The 24,548-nt window shown below is 39.3% G+C and overlaps 1 pseudogene; it reads left to right on the forward strand.

Annotated features, from left to right (window-relative positions):
* The first annotated feature begins 23,251 nt into the window (after positions 1–23,251).
* LOC123649013 lies at positions 23,252–24,135 on the forward strand (annotated as a pseudogene).
* Positions 24,136–24,548: the final 413 nt, after the last annotated feature.

The raw sequence follows: 24,548 nt of genomic DNA on the forward strand, positions 1-24,548 counted from the left end.
AATCTTGGCCTTTTTGTATGGTTTTCAACAACCTTCATTTATCTGAAATTTTCAAATTTCCGCTGTAGGATGTTTTCTGATAGCTTAAAAAGTAAACACATAGCCCTTGTGCCCTAATTTTGTCCTTTGCATTTGTTTAAACAAGAACCAGTTCTTAGATCGGTAATTTTATTAATACTTTTCTAAAAATGTATGGTGTTTACATTTTGTTATATGGTTAGTGTTCTTTCTCTCCTCTTTTCACCAGAATTGTTTTTTTCCTAACTCTGTGAGTTGAATGTTTGTTTTTCTTCTTTAATGTCTGTTCATCAGCAATTTAATCATCAGTAGGAGCTTTTTAAGAGTACACTTCAAAAAGATAGGAAAGGTTTCTTAAGTTCAGGGAATCAAATAAAAGGTAAGAAACTTGTCAACACATGGGCATCAAGACATAGTGGGCACTGGACTTTAGCAGCATCAGTTTCCAAGGAATTTAGATACAATAACAATGTAATTCTACATAATTTAATTAAACAAATATCATATTATCTGCTATTTAAATAATTGAACTGATGTCAGAATAATCTATTTTCAGGTAATTATTTTCATGGTTCACTTGTTAAAAATCTATGACACTTCTGTGGCATATTTTGCAGAATATTGATAATCCTTTTATCAGAACTGACTAGTACCAAAGGACTGACAATGGCATAGACATTGCCCCAAAGACCCTGGACACCACGATTACTGAGTCAGGCACCCAGGATAGGACTAAGGAGGATGAGACGCTGAAGTCCACCCAGTACGTGACCACAAAGCAACTCACCAGCAGCAGGATGGTCTCAGTGGCCCTTTGCTCTGGGGAGGCTCTTGGAGAGAGGCTGGTGCTGTGAAGATGCTGGGACCTTCTTTTATGCCTGAATAAGAGAACCACCATGTATTCACTTGGGAGCAGCATGATTCCCACAGAGAAGACATGCCTGGATAACATCAGAGTGAATATAAGGCCCCTGATGATGGACTTCATGGGGGAAATTAAGCAGCATTTATTGAACAGCAGCATATCAGTCTGCGTCACATTGGAGGAAGCCATAGGAGGAAGATTACATAACTATTGCAGGACTAACTGAGGGACCATAACAAGGCAACAGTGTGGAAAGTATAATTTTTAAATTTATGTTTAAATCTTGCCAACCAGGAGGTACTGGGTCTGATGGTGATGGCTTGGAGCACACTCAGGAGGCAGGTGGTGCACATGGAGAGGCCCCTCATCACCCTGTTCATGTAGAAAAGCACCTTACCCTTGAAGCCATCTTGAAAATTGAGTGATTCAAAGAGGTTTGGTGACACCAAGAACACTACAGTAAGAAGCAACATGATGTGGACAAGAGCCAAGTGACTGGTGGTCATGTCAGTGTGCTTAGGCCTGTGATCCAGAAGGACTGTGAAGATGCAGAAGAAAAGGAGGAAGGTGTTCACTGAGATTCCAATACCAGCTTGGAAAAGAAATGTGCTCCTTAATAATATCATAATTGGAAAGTGTGTTCATCTTAATGGCAAAAAGGAGATGTATATTATGTATCTGGGAAAAAAAAGGAATAAATTTTCCATCATCCATGTTGTTTCATAGTCAAAATTATTAATATCACAAAAGTCATTTTAATTCCACTCATTTGTCTTCATTAACCCTATGTCATATGAATTCTTAAAAATACAGGCTAAATTTTATTTTATACACAAAATTATTGATTTATCAAACACCCAGACATTCACTGTCACACCTGCATACGGTGCACATTAGCTATACTCCTACAGTACCTGGGGCCATTATAAAGCATTTCTTTACTTTCTACATTTCTGTATTTAATTTTCAGCACCCAGGACAGTAATGTGATATAAAAATAAATCACAGGTGTTTGTACAATTGAACTAAAAAAAATTTTATGCAGATGGAAAAGAACTACCAAAAACATCTTGAAAAATAACGTTCCATTGATTTGACCTCACAGCTCACCACTGACATTTTTTCTCCTTCCTCCCTATTCTACATTTATATACCCTTGTAATTGCATGGGGCTTACCCTGACAGTGCAGGATGATCTTTCTGCCATAAAGTCAGCTACTTATTAATGTTGATGGCATCTGCACCTTAATTATCTTAGATTGGATTATCTAATATAGTCCCAGGGTCAGGGAATTAAAATGTACACATTTTTAACATTAACTGTGTCTCCTCAAAATGGTCCTGTCTCTCTCCCAGATTAGTTTCCATGTGATTAAACCCTGTATGTAAATTCTCTCTATCTCAGGAGAGAATTGGTAAAATTCTGCCTTCAATTTTCAAAAAAAAATAAAAATAAAAACCAAAATAACCAAATGACATGTTTCCCAATATTATGATATCCATGAGGTTGCATCAAAATGCTCACATGTAAACCTTTTCTTGATACTTCAATGAACTCATTAATGACCCTTTTGCCTTTAAAAACAGTTAGGTCTCCAATAGTATAGATGACTCCCCGAGTGTCTAAATCAAGACATCTCTGTATCTGTATCTGAATCTCTTGTGAAATTTCACTGAATAATTTAGAAACTATATTCTCATGTCATTTGTTCCAAATACAGGCATCTTTTTTATTTATTTTTTATTTTTTTATTATTATTTCAGCATATTGTGGGGGTACAAAAGTTTAGGTTATGTATATCGCCCTCCCGCTCCCTGAGTCAGAGCTTCAAACGTGTCCATCCCTTAGTGCACATGGCACTCATTGTGTATGTATACACTCATCCCCTCCCCCCACCCACATCTGCCTGACACCCCATTAGTGTTATTCCCGAATGTGCTCTTAAGTGATGATCAGTGAAACCAATTTGATGGTGAGTACATGTGGTGCTTATTTTTCCATTCTTGGGATACCTCACTTAGTAGAATACATTCCAACTCTATAATCAATATATGGGCACTTTGGTTGCTTCCACATCTTTGCAATTGTGAATTGAGCTGCTATAAATATTTGGGTGCACATGTCTTTTTTATAGAATGTCTTTTTTCTTTTTGATAGATGCCCAATAATGGGATTGCTGGATCAAATGGTAGGTCTACTTGAAACTGTCATGAGAGTAAATAGACATCCTACAGAATGGGAAAAAGTTTTTGAATGCTACACATGCAATAAAGGACTGATAACTAGAATCTATTTAGAACTCAGGAAAATCAGCAAGAAAAGTATAAATCTGTAAAACAATGCAGATAACATTTCAGTTAGTGTTGTTGGTTCATATTCAGAAAAGCATGGCTGAGGTAGAACATTGCTCCAAAATCACCTGACATGTATGACTTTATACGAAAAATGACACAGTTCATTACATATGTTTTTCTTACTCTTTCTCCAAATTCTTAAACTAGTAAATGGACATATTTATCTCAACTGTTAGAATTAAGAAGCCGAATAGTTCCCAATAACATACATCTGCAGCTTCAGCTTGGCTGGAGTCTGTTCCCATGTTGCCCTCAGGAGAAGCACCAGGAGGATTTTGACTTCAAGGCTCAATGGTCTCCACATCTTAAGGCTCACAATCCAGTACAAGTTAAACAATAATTGGGCATGAATTAGTAATGTATGTGGAATTATTTATAACTATCTACTTGAATAATTGTATTATTGTCCTGCAATATTGCAAGCCATATACCAAAAAGAGTTAATAAAAATACTCGGAAAAGTAACAGAGATAAGAATTTTATTAGTTTCTTTTCTCATTCCAAGTACTATTCAGCTCACCACAACATCTAATTCATGCCCTCACTCTGTAAATGGCTCTCACATTCCACAAGAAAGAGTGAGTGTATCTGCTTGGTCATATGGCCTCCTTCTGCAGGAAGACTGTAGAGGACATTGGTGCTGAGCCTGAACTGGGAAGGCATATGAATCTGTTTGCATGGGGTCGACAGATAAAGTACAAGAAAGTCTCTTAAATATAAATTTCTAATAATCTGTGTGTGTGTATATATATATTAATTCTACACAATATCTAGGAGGATGGACATATGTAGATATAGTTGCATGAAAATATTCCAATATTTTATAGTTATAATATAAAGTTATTTGTTGTTTTTTTCTGAATTTTAAACTTAACTGTGTTTCCTGTATTTTCATTGAATGAATTTGGCTACCACAGTATAAAATAATCATGGGATCTTAAAACATAATGCAGACCTGAGAGAAATGAAATAGAAGAAAAATGTATAGAGATCATATAGATAGGTCTTGGTGTAAAGGGGGAGTGGGTCTTATCTGATACAATAAAAACTTATAAATTTGAGTGCAAATCTCAGCACTCACGATGACATGTGGAAACCAGGTTGTTTTTGGGTTGCGTTGAGGGAGAGACCCTTAAGGACTCTCAGAGATAGATAATGTAGATCAAGTTCATCTTTATTATTCTCACTTTCATCTTAGAATATTCTTAATTTTATAAGCCCCAAAGCATATACACACTCTTGGGAACATTAGGGAGAATAACACAATTAAATAGACCAGGAACCAAAACTGATCATAAAGTTTATCGCCTTAGGTCAGAAGAGAATGGTAATGAAAGGAAGAAAAGCTATTTGTAAAACCCAATGCTATTTTGCTTTAGATAATATGTTATTTGGGAGAAGGTGAAGCTTGAAGTCTATTTCCTCATCTTTATAATAATATTCAATATTTAGAGTTTTATTATTTTATAAATATCATTTAGTACAATTTTCCTTTGGCCTGACATATATTTAAGTATAAATATACTTGCAAAGGAAAGAGTATTTCCTTTTAATGCCCATAACATACTACTGTATGTAAAACAAATCTTAAGGAATCTATTAAAAATGCAAAGCAATAAACAAGTTCAGAAATGTTGCAGAATATGACATTGAGAAGTAAAAATCAATTGTTTCTATACACTAGCAAGGAACATTCTGAGAATGTAATTAAGAAAACAATAGCAATCAAAATTACATGAAAAAGAATGAAAATACAAAAATAAATCTAGGAAGACAGTTCACTGATTTTATAGTAAAAACTACAAAATACGATTTAAAAAGCAAATTTAAAAACAAAGTCATGATTTTGATAGACACTTTGCCAAAAAGACATACAGATTGACAATAAATACGTAAATCTAAACTTAATATTAGTCATCAGGCAAATGAAAATCAAAACTACAAAGAGATACCACTTCATACACAGGAGAATAACTCTAATATAACAACAGACGAAAAAGGGCAATGATGTGGAGAATACAGAACTCCTACACATGGATACCGGGAGTATAAAATGGCGCAGTCACTTCGAAAAACAATTTGAGTTTCTCAAAATGTTTTATATGGAATTACCACATTGACCCAGCAGCTCCACTGCCAGTTATGTGCTTAAAAGTTATGAAAACCTACGTCCACACAAAGGCACAACAACCCAAATACCTTTCAATGAGTAAAACGAAAAGCAACGTGTGGTATGCCTTTATAATAGAACACCTTTCAGCAATCAAAATGAATAAAATGATACATGCTACAACAGGAATGGGGCTCAAAAACATTAAGCTGACAGAAAGAAATCACACACAAGAGACCACATTCTGTATGGTTTTGATTATAAGACAAGTCCAGAAAAAAATGAATCTCTGGGGACAGAATGGAAACTAACAGTAGTCCAGCGCTGGAGGGGAATGGGGAGTAACTGCAAACAGTATGAAATTGTGGGGTGGGGTTAATGGAAATGTGCTTAAATTAGAATGGGATGATGGCTCCACACCTCTGCCAAGCATGGAATTCACACTGACAAGTGATTACATTCCTGTGGCTCAGCAGGCTGGGGCTCCACATCATCCAGGCTTCTGAGAGGGGCCTGAAGTTTGAGAAATACATCCCAGGCGACCAGAGAGCATCAGCTGCTGCCTGCATGGACCTCTAGCCTGGACTCCCAGCACTTCCCACAAATCTTGGCTTCTGGGAGGTACTTGAAGTTTCATGAATATATCTCAGGCGGCCATCACACTGTCCAACACCACTCGCATCTCTTGTCCTTCTGCCTGCCAGCAGGCCTGAGGCTCCGAGGGTGTGGGAGGGCGCGGCGCCAGTTCCTCTTCCCCAGAGGCCTGGGCGGAGCAGCGGAGAGGGGCGGGCCTGGCTGGGCCACCAGGGCCATGGAGCTGATAAGAGGCTGCAGGGGAGAGCCTGGCGGGCCTCTGCCTGCCTCTGCCTGGCGCCAGAACAGGACTGCAGCACCGGGGCCCCGGGTCCAGCAGATGACAGGGTGCGGCCTGATGCTTGTGTGGCTGCCAACCTCGCTGGCTCGCTCGCTCTCAGTCAGTGCCCCCTCCCTTGGCTGCGGTAGGAAAGTGAACATCCATATGCAAAAAATTAAAGTTGGACCCTCAGCTTACACCATATATAAAAATCAACTCAATGGCTGGGCAAGGTGGCTCAGAGCTGTGATTCCAGCAATTAGGGAGGCAGAGGCGGGAGGATCACTTGAAGCCAGAGTTCAAAAGTAGCCTGGGCAACATAGTGATACACATCCCTACAAAGGGATATATATTTTTTAAATATATATTTTTTAAAAATTAGCCAGGCATGGTAACACACACCTCATAGTCCTAGCTACTCTGGAGCCTGAGGCAGACAAGTTGCTTAAGCCCAGGAGTAGTCTGCACTGCAGTGGGCTATAATCCTGCAGTAAGCCACTGCATTCAAGTCTGGCAACAGAGCAAGACCCTGTCTCTATATAAATAAATAAATAAATAGTAAAAAATAACCCTGCCTCTAAAATAAATAAATAAATACCAATCAACCTGGGCAACAGAGCAAGACCCTATCTCTAAATAAATGAATAAATACCAATCAACCCAAAATGAACTAATGTTTTACACATATGATGTGAAGACATAAACTTCCAAAAGAAAGCATAGGGGAAACGTTCCATGATATGGGTCTTAACAATAATTTTTACACTATCACACCAAAAAAGACAATGAAAGCAAAAATAAACAAGCAGAACTACATCAACTGAGAAAGTTTCTGCACAGCACAGGAAACAATTAACAGAATGAAAAGGAAACTAAAGGGATGGGAGACAATATTTGCAAGCCATATATCCCATATGGGAGTCATACCCAAAATATATAGGGAACTCATACAATTCAACTGGAAAAAAGCAAATAATACCATTTTAAAAAGAACAAGATACTTGAACAGTTTTCCCAAAAAAAACACAAAATACTAGTTGCCAACAGGTATATGAAAATGTGCTCAACTTCACTAATTAATCATCAAAGAAATGTAAATCAAAATCACAATGAGATATCATTTCTCAACAGTTAAGGTGGCTATTCTCAAAAAACAAAATGAAAAGATAAGTGTTGGCTAGGATGTAGCACTTGTACACTGTTGGTGAGACATTTACATTGGCAGAGGCATTAATGAAAACACTATGGATGTTCCTCAAATAAAATTAAAAATAGAAGGACCATATGATACAGAAATCCCCCTTGTGGATATATATCCAAAACAAATAAAATTACTGTCTGGAAGAGATCTGCATTCCCATGTTCATTTCAAAAAATAGAATGTTTGGAAACAAGTGTACATTCCCTGATGGATAAAGAAAATGCGATACACACGCACAATGTTAATACAACTCACAACTCGGCCTTTAAAAAGGATATCCTGCCATTTGTGATAACGTGGATCTAAAAGGATAGACCTGGAAAACATTATGCTAAGTCAAATAAACCCAACACAGAAAGATAAATACCATATGCTCTTAATTATATGTAGAATTTTTTTAAAAGTCCAACTCATATAAGTAGAACGTAGAATGGTGCTTGTGAGAGGCTGGGGGTAATGAAAATGAGGAGATGTTGGTCAAACAGTACAAACTTGCAGTTCTCATATAAATTAAGTTCTGAAAATGGATATACAGCAGGGTGACTATAGTTACCAATACCGTATTATATATTTGCAATTTGTTAAGAGAGTAGATCTTAAGTATTCTCACCACTCACACACACAAAAGCTAATTACGTGAGGCGATGGACATGTTAATTAGCTTGATTATACTTATTGTTTCATAGTATGTAAGTGTATTAAAACATTAAGTTGTACACCGCGAATATGTACAATTTCGTCAGTTATACTGTGAAAAGCATGAAAAATAAAACAAGCAAAAAATAGGTTATGTTAAAAATAAATCTATGAAACTAGATTTATAGCCTGAGGATTGGGAAGCTTTCATGGAACAAAAATAATTTTTAAAACATTCATACATTTGACTAGTTTAAATACAAAATATTTTGTATTTCAAAAAGTTAAAAGATAGATGGCAGCCCATGGAGTGAATATGCAAGAGCTAAGAAGATAATATCCATGCAGCAAATTAGTCCCCCAAAATGAAAATCCAAAAAATAATGGAAGTATCCCATTAATTTATAAAAGGATGTGCAGGTAACAAGAACAAGAAAAATGAACACTTAAATTGAAATAAAATACCATTTTTCCCAACAGGGCGTTGAACTAGTTTTTATTTTTTGAATATCCATGGTGGGTTGATGTAGAAACTCATATATTAAAGGTGGTTGTCAATTAACCTGACCAATCTATTGAGATGAAGATGTAGGGCCAGCTTCATGGGTGTGTGGTCAGCATAATTTTACTGGGCCCCATGCTAAGAAGAGGGTCCTCATACTTGGGGCTTAATGTTCTGTGGCTGCTTTCTTAAAATTCTTATTAAATTTAACTTGGGTTTGTATCTGGTAAATGAAGTCCGAAGGGACAACTTAGCAGGTTCTAGGACTTGGAACCAGGGCTCATGCAATTTGATCTCTCATTGCCTCACTGGGATGGGTCTTGGCCACTGGCTTCTCTGTGACCTGGCCCTAAAAGGCCTTATGTTTCCCTCTCTTGTCCCGTGACCACTGCTGCCCTCATCTCTGGGGAAGGTTGGGTGTGGGGATTGTGTTTGGGGGTTATATCTATGTGCATTCACAGTGGCATCATGGACCATGGGGGTTTCTCACCTAAGCCCAATCTAGATTCCCCGTATTTCCATAATTAAATGCTTTATAATTTGTAAATATGTTCTGTATTTTCATTTTGTACTGGGCCTCATAAATTATGCTGATAGTCCTGTGGATATGAAAAAAATCAATTGTAAAAATTAGAGAAAAAATATATTAACCAGCTAGAGACAGCATGTACCCAAATCAGAAAACAAAGCAAAACACAGGAAACCAAGATGTCAAAAAACAAACTAAGCCATCACCCCAAAACCGGAATCTGTGAGGCCTTATCTGTGACAGAAAGGACAGTGGAGTTCAGCAGGAGCAGTCTTATCACGAGTGGTGTAGCTTCTGCTCGGTAACAGGGGCTGTTCTCCTGAGACTCTCTCATGCCTTGGCTCCAACTCCACGATAAACATACAGTTGTCTGTCTCCCAATCAGGGTGATCTGTTGCCCTAAACCATAAACACTGGGACCACAATAGAACCCATGAAGTATTTCACTGGAAAAATGTAGCAGCCATTAGCATTTGTCATCTTTTTAGCACTTTTAAGTTATCTCTAAGAATCTCAATAACCTTAGGTTCCCTAATAATCACCTAGATTTGGCACCTACAAAGCAGAAGGCTACATTTCTCTGAAGACAGGTCTCATTAAACAAACTCTGTCTCTCTATGACACTAATATGTCAGCTACTACAGAGTCACCATGAGACAAAATAAAGCAATGTTCTTGATGGGGGTGAGAAGTGTCACCCAAATGTTAAGAACTCAGTAAGCATTCGTTGAATTAGTCAATATAGCTTGTACAAAGTTAAGATAACACTGCATGTGTGTGTCTATATATATGTATACATATATATAAACACACATCATTTAATACACATACTTTAACACCATACATAGGAACATTTTTTCACATAATTTAAATGTTTTAAAAATAGCACTATTTTATGTGGGGATTTACTTGACAACATGTCTGTTCTCTCACTAGAACAGTATAATACTAAGTTCCAAATATTAATATTTGCCACTTTGAACTGCAGTTCATAGTTTACTTGCCCACTTTTACATTTTGAGATTTATACTGTTTACTAAGTCACTATTATTGACAAAATGAACCTGTCTATGTGTAACTCTCCATCTACCTCTAAGTTTTCCCATGGGACTGATCCCCAAAGGTAGAGGCCTGGGTGGAAAAGGTGCTTGGTACAAAATACTAAAATATTTTAGAAAAAGCATGTACAGTTTAACTTCCTACCAGCATTTCACTGTGTTTGTATAGTGCCCATGGTTGTTAAAAGTCACAGTAAGAAAAGGTAATGGAATTGAGAGACTCATGAAAGTGAAAAAACAGAAGAATCACATGTCAGTTTGTGCATGAGCAGTTAGTAGAATAGTTTACTGATACAGAACATGAGGGGACATTTTTTTCTTGTCGGTTTTTGTTGTTGGAATTTTTGTTTGGTCTTATTTTTGTTGAGGAAGGCAGCATTACATTTTTCAGCAGACAAGTTTAATACAACGAGCTGAGAAGAGAATCTTATGAGATGTAGGAGGAGTTGTGGATGAAAATAGGACAAAACCAAGGAGAAACCTGAAACTCTGGGATTGAGTAAGGTCAGGAACAGACACCAAGTCTAAACAGGGGTTCATTTAAGATTTTGGATTTCAACCCGCAAAAGGGACTAAAAGAAAGGGCAAAGGGGGATACAGAGAAACCAGGACATCAGTGTTGACTTAAACCATGGAGGAGTTTCTGTAGCTACTGAAAGTTATGCAGTAAGATAAAAACTAATGAGCAACACTTGGCTAGAGCCAGAAAGTCATTGCTGACTGGAATAAGTTTAGTTCCCCCCACCCCCATGAAGGGAATGCCATAGAGCTAACCAAATCTTCTTGACACTGTCTTGTTAATTTAATCAAAATATGGATAGGGTTTCATTGCATTTGATAATAGTATTGCATTAATTATGTGCCATGCACTGTTGATACAACTGTGAAAAACACGCTACCGGTCCTGTCTCACACTTAACATGGACCTAAAAATATTATATTTAAAACTATTTCAGGCCGGGCGCGGTGACTCATGCCTGCAATCCTAGCACTCTGGGAGGCCGAGGCAGCAGGATTGCTCAAGCTCAGGAGTTTGCAACCAGCCTGAGCAAGAGTGAGACCCTGTCTCTACTAAAAAAAAAAAAATAGAAAGAAATTAGCTGGACAACTAAAATATATATACAGGAAAAATTAGCCGGGCATGGTGGCGCATGCCTGTAGTCCCAGCTACTCGGGAGGCTGAGGCAGAAGGATCGCTTGAGCCCAGGAGTTTGAGGTTGCTGTGAGCTAGGATGATGCCATGGCATTCTAGCCTGGGCAACAGAGTGAGACTCTGTCTCAAAAAAAAAAAAAAAAAAAGGACTATCTTTCACCTTTACTGGTCAAAAGCTAACTCAGAAACCAAGGACAAAAGGCCAAGTAATCGAACAAAAGATAATCTGGTTTCTAAGGCAATAACAAAGCTTACAGGAGCTGAGAGCCAGGAATCATGGGGAAAAACTAAAATATATCTATCAAAATATCACAGAAATTGTAAGGCACTAAAATGTCATACCTCAACAAGAAAAGGAAAAGTATCTATCCCTTTTAGACAATAAACAGGCCATTTAATTATTATTTCCATTATAACAAATCATTTAGTAAACACATTTAGGAGTTGCCAAATACTGTCTCATAAAATTAATCATTAAACTTCAACATCCAGATAACAGGAAACAAAACAGAGTTACCCACTATCACAAATCCTCCAACCTGCAAAAGAGAGGAATGAATGGATGTTCTGGTGAATCTTTCCCATTCACCAATTTTTCTACCCCATTTTCTGGTGGAAATTTATTCATTTTTCTGCAACCCAAATGGAAGAGAAACTTTTCCTATTTCCTTCCCCAGGTAGCATTCCCAAAGGTAAGCCTTGGGATTTCAAAATTACCTCCAAATAAAGAACATACCTGAGAAAGATACTATACTCACTCTGGAAAGAAAAATGGTAAATAACAATCTTTAACAAGTGGAATATATGACAAAAATTTTTTCTGATAGTTATGCTTTTAATGTCTCTTTCAAAATATTTTCTTACCTTTCAAGTTCTACTGCTAAAATTCATTTCACAGTTAAAGAAAAACTGAAGCTGAAATAAGATAACAAATTTTTTCTAGGTGACAAACCCAGGGAGGTGAAGTGATGACAGAAACAGGGACATGTGTGACTCAAATGTGAAGTCGGGCCTTCTTATCACTTGGCACATCCTCCCACTCCCATCTTTCTCACTGAAGTACCAGATGACCTCTGTCCCGGCAGACACTGCACTGTGCCCTTCTGTGTGCCTGAAGTGCATTTTGCTTTGCAGGTTCTTGCACCACCTCACTGGAGTCTGTTTTCCTTATCCTTTGGGATAGTTTTTCCTCCCTTCTAAAGGGTGGGAAAATTCAGAAAGCAGGAATCATTTGGGTCTTTTCTCCTCAATAACAGCATCCAATTGGCATGTCTCCAATAAATGAAAACTGAGGTTGGGGGAAGATAATCTTAATGTCTAAAGAACTGAGCTTTTTAAATGAAGGATGTACCAGGAAATTCCTCTCGGCCTCAAGGCATCCTGATAACTCTCCTGGCAGGCTCCAGGCCCATATCTCAGGCTGTGCTCTTGGAGAAGACCAGGGACTGATATTCACTACACTCCAAGGGATGTGGCCACTATGGGCATTCTGGGTCATCCCCAGACTGTTGTGAAACCCACCCAGGAAAAGACAGGAGGGTGGCTGAGGCCACATCACCCTATAAAATTTCTAAAGAGAAACCTCAACCAAAAGACATTCTGGTAAGATGTCTGTGACTAGGGAAGATAAAAGGAGAGACACAAAGAATCTTTAAGCAGAGTGTTAAGGCAATGTTCTCTAATTTCCTCATCTTCAGAAATGTTCAGAAACACAAATATTTTAAAAAGAGCTACCCACTACTCTGTGAAAAATGATAAACAATTAAAATACTCTGTCTCTTTGAAAAGTACAATAAAGGACAAATAGTGGATAATGTGAACTGGTTAGTGGAAGCTGACATTTGGGAATGTGGGGAAAACCAGAAATTCAGGATTTTACTGCAAGCCCTAGGAGAGTTATGCTGGGGAAACAGAGTGGTGAATTTGAGATTCTGCTTGCCATACTTTTGGAAATGCAGGGAGAAACAAATCCTTCTGGGGAGTTTTAAAATAACTAAACAGTTGGCAATTAGACTGAACTGACTCTTGTATCCTGATTTCCTACCTGAGGATACTGGAATCTAACTCAGATACATTTTCTGTAAATTACTTACAGATTAAAAAAAAATGCTTAACCAACTACAAATTACCAGTTAACCTCCAATTACATAACCAGAAGCCAGCCACAGTCATAGTCCAAAAAAGGCAACTACAAAACTATAACCAATCAATTACTAAATTTGGTTTACTTCCTGATGCACAGATTTAAAAAAAGCCTTTCCTTCAAGCACCTCCTGTAGACACCCAAACACAAACCATGGCTGGGGACTTCCTGACTCATACATCGGTTTGCTGTGATAAACTCTTTAATGTTTTAACGGTGCCGTAGTTTAATGTCTAACAGGAGAAAGGTCAGACTGGGGCCCCCGCGGGTCCCGCCAATGAGTTGGGATTCTCCCCTGCAGATCCTCCCGTCATTACAGCACAGCGTAGGGGAGACACGGTGCTGCGGGCGCAGAGCTGCTCAGAGAGGGTTTCCTGCAGTGCGAAGTCACGTGGGGATGGGACAGGCACCCCGGGTCCTGGCTGCAGTTCTGGCTCCCATCCTGTGTCCAGAGGGGTCGGACGGCCGAGCTGCAGCAGCTGGGACTCGGGTCCACAGACTCTGGAGCCGATGTGGGGAGGCCTGGGACCCACACCAGAGCCAGTTCTGGACAGTGTCAAACCCCCAGGACAACCAGCCCCACTCACTCACCATCTCCCAGCTTCCGTGTTGTCCCGGCATCCTCCTTACAGATCTTGCAGCACCTGCAGGTCACAGGGTGACAGAGGCTGCAGCGGAGACACTTGAACCTTCCAGGGCAAAGGAGGAGGAGCAGGAACAGAGATTATGCTTGGCGGGCCCACGCAAGAGACAGAGGCCAGACCGGCTTGCAGAAGCCGCCCCTTCCTCTCCCGCTGCAAGCCTGATTGGACAGTTCTCGCCCCAACCCTTCTGATTGGATAAGGCCTGAGGCTCCTCCCTTTAATCCCCTGAGTGACAGATGATGGGTTCCCACCTATTCATAGCTGCAACCAGGCTTTCCTTTCCCTACAGGGACCTGACATTGCCTGGAGGACATTCGCATTTAACCTTGTATATAATGTTACATCCATTATGAGTAATATGTATACATATACATTCAAAATTGGAAACAACAATGATAAATATTTTAAAATTTCAGATTTGAGGCTGCGAATGGTGGCCCCTGCAGGTAACCCTAGCACTTTTGGAAGCCAAGACAAGAGGATCACTTGAGGTCAGGACTTTGAGACCAGCCTGGGCGACATAGTGATTCTTCATTTCTACAAAAAATTGAAAAAAAAAAATAGTGAGGCAGAGTGGTGCATGCCTGTAGCCTCAGCTACTTCGGAGGTTCAGGACGAAGGATTGCTTGAGCCTAGGGGTTGGAGGCTGCAGTTAGCTATGATCAGGCCACTGCAATCAAGTCTGGACAACAGAGCATGACCCTGTCTCTGAAATTAATTAATTAATCAGATTTTATAACCTTCATGATCTCTGGATTTTTGAAGAGGCAGCCTAAGTTTTGAAAAGGGAGGCAATCTTCTCAGGAAGCAATGCCTAATAGAAATAAAGTAGGAACCAGGTGTGTCATTTTAAATTTTCTAGTACCAACATAAGAGAAAAGAAAAAGAAATATGTGAAATTGATTGTAATAATTTATTTAACTCAATATGTTCGAAATGTTATCATTTCAATGTGAGCAATACCATATTATTAATGAAGTAGTTTTTGGTACTAAATCTTTCAAAACCTCTTTGTATTTTAAGCTTCCAGAACATTCCAATTAAAACAACACATTTGGATACATATGTCTGATTTTGCTACTTATATTTATATTAAGGTTGACAGAGGGTCCAGAGAATGTCTTCCTATTTCTTTCACGTAACTGCTTATCATTTATGGATTGGTATTTTTTAAATTTCACTTATTTCACTGAGGGTGCAAAATAGCAATTCTCTAATCCTATTATATCCTCTGCATAGAATAGTTCTTATTCTTCCATTAAGAATTACATTTTCTCATATCTCTTCATTACATTCAAAACTAACCTATCAGGAAAGAAAGAATAAAAGTTTGATTTGCTTTTATCCATTGTCATAACAATGATGATGTGGCCCCAGCAAACAAAGAAAGCATATAAATTATATTCTTCCTAACGTTATTTTTTGCATATTTGATAGGATTCCATACACTGCAGTCTATGTCTATTTTTGAGTTCAAATTGTTCCATCTTAGGTCAGTGAGGGATGCTTCACATTGCCTCCTGTGTCCTTGTGCCATGAGACCATATGTTTTCAGAGGTTTCTTATTTTCTGGAACAAACATACATGTGTGCTTCCCTTTGTCTGTTATATAATTTGCAAATAAATGTCCAGTTTGGCATATTCCTTCTAACGTGGCTTATGGTGGTTTGTATCATGCACCATATCCTGATTTTATATTGTGTACTTTATCAGTCTCTTCTTTTATTAAAATTTATGGATATGAGTCACAGTCCAGATTTATTCTCACAGCTTGTAGAAATACTTACCAATGTTTTCTCCTATTATTTGTATTTACAGTACAAATATAATATTTATATTTCTCCCTTATTTGTCCTTTATCTTACTTTAGCACATGAAGAATGAATCTAGTTTCATCTTTTTTATAAGAATATCCAGTTCACAAACACTAGACATTGCTAAAGGCTCCTCCTCTGTAGTTTTTATCGTGTAACTTCTTTTATGCACTTTGTTGGATTTCTGAACTTTCTACTGCCTCAGTCTGTTTGCCTATTTTGGCATCAGCACCACACTGCTTTAATTATAGTATGTTTTAACGTGTTTTAATGTCATGCAAAACCAAAAAACTTCATTGTATTTCTTTCTTAGAAATTTCTTAGAAAATTTTGGTTATTCCTATGTTTGTTTTTCCATGTGCACTTCACAAAATCATTGGTAGCTTAAAAGAAACTGACAGAATCTATTGTGAGATCAAATACAATGTCAAGTTAGCTTAAGGATAAATGAGTTCTTTTATTATTGAGTTTTTCTACCTAAGAACAAGATGTAACTTTCCATTTGTTTAAGTCTTCAGTCATATATTTCAGGAATGCTTTATTATTTTGCTCATATAGACTTTACAAATTCCTCATTAGATTTGTTATAGGCCATTTTATTTTACTTTTAACAATTACTTTATAATGTTTTCACTGTATACTTCTCATTCTTTATTCATAAATGATTGTGAATTATACATAGAAAGGCTACTGTCTATGTGTATCAATGTGTATATATTGTATTTGTTTACTGAACTATTTTTTTGTATTAGGTATTTTTTTTTTACTAATTACTTTGTGTTTCCATATATATATCATCTGTAAATTAAGTTTTATATAATACAGTTTTATATAATACAAGTTCTGCCATCTTCAAATGCCTTGGGTAAACCTCAATGAAAATATAATGAATACTGTAAGCAATAGTGTTTTTTTTTTTTTTGAGACAGAGTCTCACTCTCTTGCCTGGGCTAGAGTGCCGTGGAGTCAGCCTAGCTCATAGCAACCTCAAACTCCTGGGCTCAAGTGATCCTCCTGCCTCAGCCTCCCAGGTAGCTGGGACTACAGGCATGCGTTGCCATGCCTGGCTAATTTTTTCTATATGTTTTTAATTGTTCAGCTAATTTCTTTCTATTTTTAGTAGAGACAGGGTCTCACTCTTGCTCAGGCTGGTCTCGAACTCCTGACCTCAAGCAATCCTCCTGCCTCGGCCTCCCAGAGTGCTAGGAGTATAGGTGTGAGCCACCGTGCCCAGCCAATATTGTGCTTTTTAATGTTGTTTATGAAAATAGTAGGTATGTGTCTCATGTTTTTCATGAGTATGAAAAAGAACATATTATCAAGTTTGAAAAGATCCATTAATACCTAATTTTGATGATTTTAAATTATCAGTAATGCAAGTTAAATTCTAAGTAGACATTTTTGCATCTATGAACATAATCACATAATTGTCCTATTTCTCTTCATGAAAATGATCAACCTTATTAGTGATTTTTTAAATCTTAAATGAATTACTCTAAAATTCCAGGAATAACTGAATTTTGGCAGTATACATTGTTTTAATAATCAATTAGGATTATTTTCTAGTATTATATATTACGTGTTTCTATGTGTAGGCAGAGATGAGATTTTTCTGTAACATTTTGTACAACATTTGGAGGTTTTTGGTACCAATGTTTCCTTTGATTTCTGAAATTTATTTGGAAGTAGTACTTCCATTGCAATGTTGGTCTTTTGTTTTTTTGAGACAGTCTCACTCTGTTGCCTAGGCTAGAGTGCCGTGGCGTCAGCCTAGCTCACAGCAACCTCAAACTCCTGGGCTGCCTCAGCCTCCCGAGTAGCTGAGACTACAGGCATGCGCCACCATGCTGGGTTAATTTTTTCTATATATTTTTAGTTGTCCAGCTAATTTCTTTCTAAGTTTTTTAGTAGAGACAGGGTCTCACTCTCGCTCTTGCTCAGGCTGGTTTCAAACTCCTGACCTCTAGCGGTCCACCCACCTTGGCCTCCCAAAGTGCTAGGATTACAAGAGTGAGCCACCGTGGCCAGCCTTGTAATTTGTTGAGTTTAAAAGCATTGACTTATGTGATATTTAAAATGACTGCAGAATTGCCCTGTTAATCTACTTTATCCTGGATCTTCACTTGTGGGAGCCTCTTTTATAAGCTTTTCTGCTCCTATGAATATTATATTTAGACTTCCTTTCTAAACTAGGGTCTATATTGGTAAAGAATATTTTTCTAGAAAATTTACATATTCTTCTGTTTTCCGAATCAGTGTGCATTGAGTTGTGCTATTCTTTAGTGATTTTATTATAAACTTATAATAATATGTTCAATCTTCTAAATCTAACACATTGATGCATCCTTGTCAGTTTCTTTATGTCACCTAATTATTTTTCCTATTGCTTAAATAAAGGGACATCTCAGAAACCCAAGAGTTAACTATATTCTAAATTTTGAGTAAAAGGCCTTCTCAGGGAAGCACATAGTCCAGTGCAGAACACGTGCTTCACTGCCAGGCCCTTTTGTGTTGGACCTTAGTATTTCCTGCTCTCTTCCATATGACACCCTGTCTGCCTCCAAGGATCACGGAAACCAAACTCTCCAATGGTATCCTTGGACACACTGATTAAAAACTGCAGTTATTTGGAGGATTCATGACAAAGAAAAGAGTTTTTCAGAAATAGTCTCAGCTCCACTAGTGTGCATTGTCATTGCCAGTACAGATAAAATGATAATTGCAGTTCTGTGGGTAGGTGAGGTCACAAAATGGCAAGTGCCTATCTGAGGGTTTTCCCCGCCTCCCTTCCACATATATACTGACTGTGAAAACTGTCACACTCAGACAACAATCCTGAAATTATTAAGGAGTCATGCGAGTATTTTCAGCTTCAGCCAGAGAGACAGAGTCTGCAATGAAGGAGGCTTTTCAGGAGTCTGGGTAAGTGTTCCTATCCAGAAAGGAGATTAATCTGGGTTTGAAACTGGTCCACTGTTAAATACGCTGAGGATAAAAAATAATTTCTGAGGCAAGTAATGACCTCTTAGAAGTTGGCTGGAGGCCTAGACCATACAGTGAAACCCATCTTCTTCTAAGGTAATTTAATCCATAGTGATGGCAGTTAATGTGTTATCTTAGTAAATTTAAGCTGATACTTAAATTCTTTATGATCGTTATTGTGAAATTAATCTTCTCAACTTAAATCATGGACACCATTTTCAGGAAAATAAAAATGTTAGTATAAAATCTCCATGCTAGTGATGATAATTAAATGGAACTAGAATACAATAATCAACTGCTGTACAGAAACCATGTGTGTGAGTAGCAGTGACTAGAATGTATCTTTTCTTCAATGCTGGATATATTATGTGCTTAATAGTGACAGTACCTGTTTTTTTTTAAACCCCTCTGTTGTCTGTTGATTATACTGAGATTATTTTTCCTGTTGAAATAATGGAAGCACATTTAAGGAAAAAGTTGTGTCATGATTTGGGTTTCAGATAGCAGAGAAAAAATCAAGGCCTTCAGCAGTTTCTGTTTTGAAAATGTTGCAATGTCACCTCTAGCCTCACCATGAATCTCTCTAGTAATTATTCAATGTACTTATTCCCATGCCTTTTGGATGCACCTTAATGTATTTATCTTATATTGGAGTATGATTTAATAATGATTACATTGTCATTAACTATTATTCTACTTGTTATTAAAAATTATAATATGATCACAATCATAATAATTTAGTCTTAACCCTATGGTGTTTTATCTTATTTATGTGGTCCAATCCCATAGGTTAGCTCACAGCAGTATTCTGCAGTAATATTGGTGGTTGGCACCATTATAATCTCATTTCTGGATCAAGGGAACATATATAACCTTGTTAGTGTAGTAAGTAGTCTGAGTCAGAATGATTTCTTAACAGCCAAACAATCTGGGTTTAAATCCTGATTCATACAACTTACTAGGGTGGAAGTTAAATGAGTATTTTGCCTTGTCTTTGCTTAAGGTTCCTCATTAGCCATAAGAATAATATCAATAGTTTTGCAGAGTTGAATATTCAGTTAGCAATTGCATGTAAGGCTCTAATAATAAAGACTATTAGTCTAAGGGCTGTATAAAGGATAATAAATATGTAAGCACAATCAATCACTTCTTAAAGTAAATAATAAATGTTTCTGAGTGTGAACAAATTTTGTGTTGAGAATATTGAACTTCAGTAGCCTTTAAGTAACACCACTGTCATGTTTCTCTGCAGTATCATCTGGTTCTGCATATGAATATTAGTCCAAGAATAAGGCAGAGTGGCCTCCAGAGATTTGACAATAGGAAATACCTCCTTATAGCAGGCTGTACTTGAAATCCTGGGGGATTGTTTTCTTATTTATCATTATATCTACTTTTACTTCACTAGATACAGGTTAAGATTGTCAGATATGATCATCAAGCACCTAAGATTAGCCAATGCTTTGGTCATTCTCTCTGAGGGAGCCCTCAGACAATAGCAGCATTAGAAATGAAACATTTCTGCAGTAATTTTGGATGTAAACGTATATCTTATCTTCACAGAGTAACCAGAGACGTGTCTTTGGTCATCTCCTGTCTTCTGAGTATTTTCCAGGCCATCATGATCTTCCCTTGGAACTCCAGGTGGGCAGAGCTTAAAGTGAAAGCTCACAAGTATACTGGCCAACTTAACTTCTTGTGCTGAACTTTGTACGTGCTTTTAAAGATATATTTCCCTATATATGTTTTTGCAAAATTGAACAGTAATGATACCACAAAGCAAAAGGATTTGGATATTGTTCTTGTACCCTTCATAATATAGTGACAGCCTCATTTATTATAAGTTTTTTTTTTAGCCTTTCCTAGTCTTTTGAGTTTTGGACTTAAGATATGGGCCGGTTGTTCTGTGTCTGTTCCTGTACAGACACAAGCAAGGGCTCAACACATTTATAGGACCAACCTGTTCCCCAGATGCTCTCTTGAGCCAGAGCCACACAAAGAATCTTTATCCTGCTGCATCCTTTTGTAGCTTTTCTCACCCTCTCCTCCTTACAGTTCACACTGTACAGTTTACAGTGCTTTTTAATGATCCCAGGTAGTGGCTGGTGAACATGACTGTGCTAATTAATTCATGTTTCCCAACTGTCAGCCCCTTTGTTCTCATGGACCAAGGCAACCACATACCCAGACTCTGCTCTGCGGGCTGCAGCCTGAAGGCCCAATGTCCTAATCTGGTAATAGAGCAGAAGTTACTTTTGTTTTCAAAATGTACAGTTACTTTTTTATTTATTTGATTCTAGTAGCTTTTTGAGATATAATTCATATTTTATAAAATTTTACCTTTTTAAGTATGCTAAATATTTTTTAGTGTATTTACAGAGTTGTGAAAATATCCCCACCATCTAGTTTCAGAGTGTTTTTATCACCAAAAAAATAAACCTCACCCCCAGTGGCAGTCACTCCACAACCTTCCCCCTCCCCAGCATTAGGCAACCACTGATCTACCTTCTGTCTCTATAGATTAGTTTATTCTGGATATTCCATACCAATAGTATGTGATCTTGTGTGACTGACTTCTTTCACTTAGCATAATTTTTCAAGATTTATCTATATTTTGGCATATATACATACTTCATTCTTTTTCCATGTGGAATAATAATATTTCATTGCACGGATGTACATTTTCAAAATCCGTTTATGGACATTGGGTAGTTTCTTCTTTTTGTCTATTGGGAATAATGCTTCTATGAACTTTCATGTACAAATTTTTTCTGCACATAAATTTTATTGTTCATCTGAGCTCTGAATTAAATAAAACATCTACGATACCTCGGGAAAGGAGATTTTTCAGGTAGCTGTTAGTTTGGACCAAATATTGACTGTCCTCTAGTGATATTATGTTTCTGCAACAGCTTTACTGAGAGATCACTGACATATTAAAAAACTATATATTTCAGGTGTACAATTTCATGTATTAAATATACATTGTAAAATGATCACCACCATTCATAATTAACATATATGTTAAACATCACCTTTGCATAGTTATCTATTTGTTTGAGTTAAGGAAATTTGAGACCTACACTTTTAGCAAATTACCAGTACTCACTACAGTATTATCATCCCCATTGTGCATATTAGAGCACAGAATTTATTCATCTTGCATAGCTGAAATAAAATTAAATAAATAAAATGTAATCTCACCATGGCAGACATGACCATGGTGGTGGTGGTAGCTGTGCTCCCTCTGTTACCTGCCCCGCCCTCGCTCGGCCTTGGTGTGGGACTCCTGGATCCCCTGGGCTGTGGCCGCGTCGACCCGAGGATGCCCCTGAGGACGCCGCTTGCAGGCGGTGCGTCTGGGAGCAGGCGCAGCGACTCCGGCGACCGTTTGGGGGCTTGGCGCTGCGCACTGGGCGCCCCGCTCCGACCCAGGACACCCTCAGCGGCGGTGGCGGCTCGGCCACTGCAGCCCCAAAGCGGCCCCTCGCGCCGTAGGCCTGGGAGCGCCGGCCACTGGCCCGCGCCCGGGCTCCTCCTTTGGCGCCAGCGGACAGACCGAGGGCCCGCACGGGGTCCGGCCTGTTAGTCCCCACAGCTGCTCTGAGCTGCCGGCGCCGCCCAAGCTGAACCGCCAGAGCCGGACCCACGGCCACGCCGTGCTGCCCTCTCCGGTGCCTCCGACGGGCCCGGCCGCGGCGCGGCCCCGGGCGCTTGGCCTCAGCCGCTGCGTGGCCGTCTCCGGAGCCGCCCTGTTCCCAGCCGACGCGGGTCCCGAGATCCCCGCAGCCGGCGGACCTGGTGCCCACAAGGGCCGGCACCGTGAGGAACAGTGCCACCAGGGAACGGGAGCAGAGCGAGGCCGGGGCCAGGGAGAACCAGCCGCTGCCTCCTGCACACCGGGGGATGACAACCTGTCCCCTGCTGTGGGCAGAGCTGGGCGCAGAAGGGGCAAGCAAACACTGCAGCCTAGAGAGTGGCATGGGGACAGCCAGCCCAAGACCCTGCACCATGTGAACTAAAATAAAATTTTAAGGCTCACCCCCTTGCCCCCACTGGCTGATTCAGTGGACCCCCTCTTGGCCAAACGAATATCCTAAAACCAAATTGCCTGCCAGGAGGAATGAGGTCAGACATGCCTTATCATGCCCCCCCTCCCTTCTTGGGGACATCCTTTGTAACCCATTAACAGGCCTAAGGGTGTGCAAGACACACCTGCAGGTCCTCAGTTTACACAACAAATATGTGTCCAGTGGCTTATCTCTGATAAACAGCAACTATGTTAAAACATTCCAAGCCTTTAGACAAAGTTTCATGTCTTTAACCAATTACAAGCCAAAGATTCTTTAAACCCACCTATAACCTGTAAGCCCCCCACCCCCTTCCAGATGGCCCCCCCTTTCAGGCCCAACCAATGTATGCCTCCCACGTATTGATTTATGACTTTACCTGTAACCCCTGTCTCCCTGAAATGTATAAAACCAAACTGTAACCCAGCCACAGCGAGTCCACTTGCTCAAGGCCTCTTGGGGTTGGCTCCAGGCCATGGTCCTCAAATTTGGCTCAGAATATAAATCTCTTTAAAATTATAGAGTTTGGCTTTTTTTCCGTTGACAACCACAAGCTGCTGGAACTGCACGGACTTGGCCACTCGGGGCGTGAGAGCACGCTTAAGGAGGAGCCTTAAACTGCCAGCAGGTTTTTGGGATTCCGGGCCAATGGGTCTAAAGTGGTTGCAAAAACAGCAAGGAAAAGGAAGCCTTCTCCAGAAACAGAAGGTGAAGTCGGGCCCCCTAAGATCAATGGAGGAGCCCAGCCATGGCTGTCCACATCCATAGAAGGGCTCAAGATCCCCTGTCTCCTATATCCTGTTTTGTGTCTTCACTGCCACCCACTGCCTCACCTCATTTCAAGGGGACCACACCACCTGATGCAACCCAGAATGGCCAGTCCCTTAGGCAGCTCTCATCTTAGTGGCAGACAATGCAGGAGCAGTCATACCTTGAAAGATACCAACCAGGTTTACTCCAATACCAGGAGGAATAGCAACAGTTTGCCCTCTCTGTCATCTGTAAACCAAAGCAGACTGGGACTCAGAGAGGTGGGGGAGCAGGGGACAAACAGCACAGGAGGACTGGAGTCAGTGCACCCTGTCAGCCTCCCCAACCCCTCTCCAGCAGCCAGCACCCCCCTGTGCTGCACCTTGTGCCACAAGTGGCTGTGGAACACCCATTTAGTGCAGTGCCCCTTGGTCCCTTTACACAAGTTCTAATTCCCTTTCTCAGGAGAATGCATCAAATAGCAGGGAGCTAGTGGAGAGGTCTATTGTCCCATTGGGGGTAAAATGCCCTCTTGTGGGCTCCAATGTTCTCCAAGGGGACATGTAAGGGGAAACGCAGGGGGGACATGCAGGGGGAAATTTGCATCCATTGTTTTCGGAGATGTGAAAGTGAAAGAGACTTCTGACTTGCTGGTTTTAGAAAATAAAAACAAAACAGTGATTGCCCTTAATTAAAATTGATTGAATTGTACAGGGGTCTCCATATATATGCATATATCCAAGACAAAGGGAATGTAGACTCCATAAACATGGCTGTATAATTTTGTGGGGTTTTTTTTAGTACATTATATTTCTACATTTTTTAACAACAAAAGGCACGTACTTATAAAGCACATCTTCATGCT

Source organism: Lemur catta, chromosome 13, assembly GCF_020740605.2.
Source record: "Lemur catta isolate mLemCat1 chromosome 13, mLemCat1.pri, whole genome shotgun sequence".
In the NCBI taxonomy this organism is placed as follows: Eukaryota; Metazoa; Chordata; class Mammalia; order Primates; family Lemuridae; genus Lemur; species Lemur catta.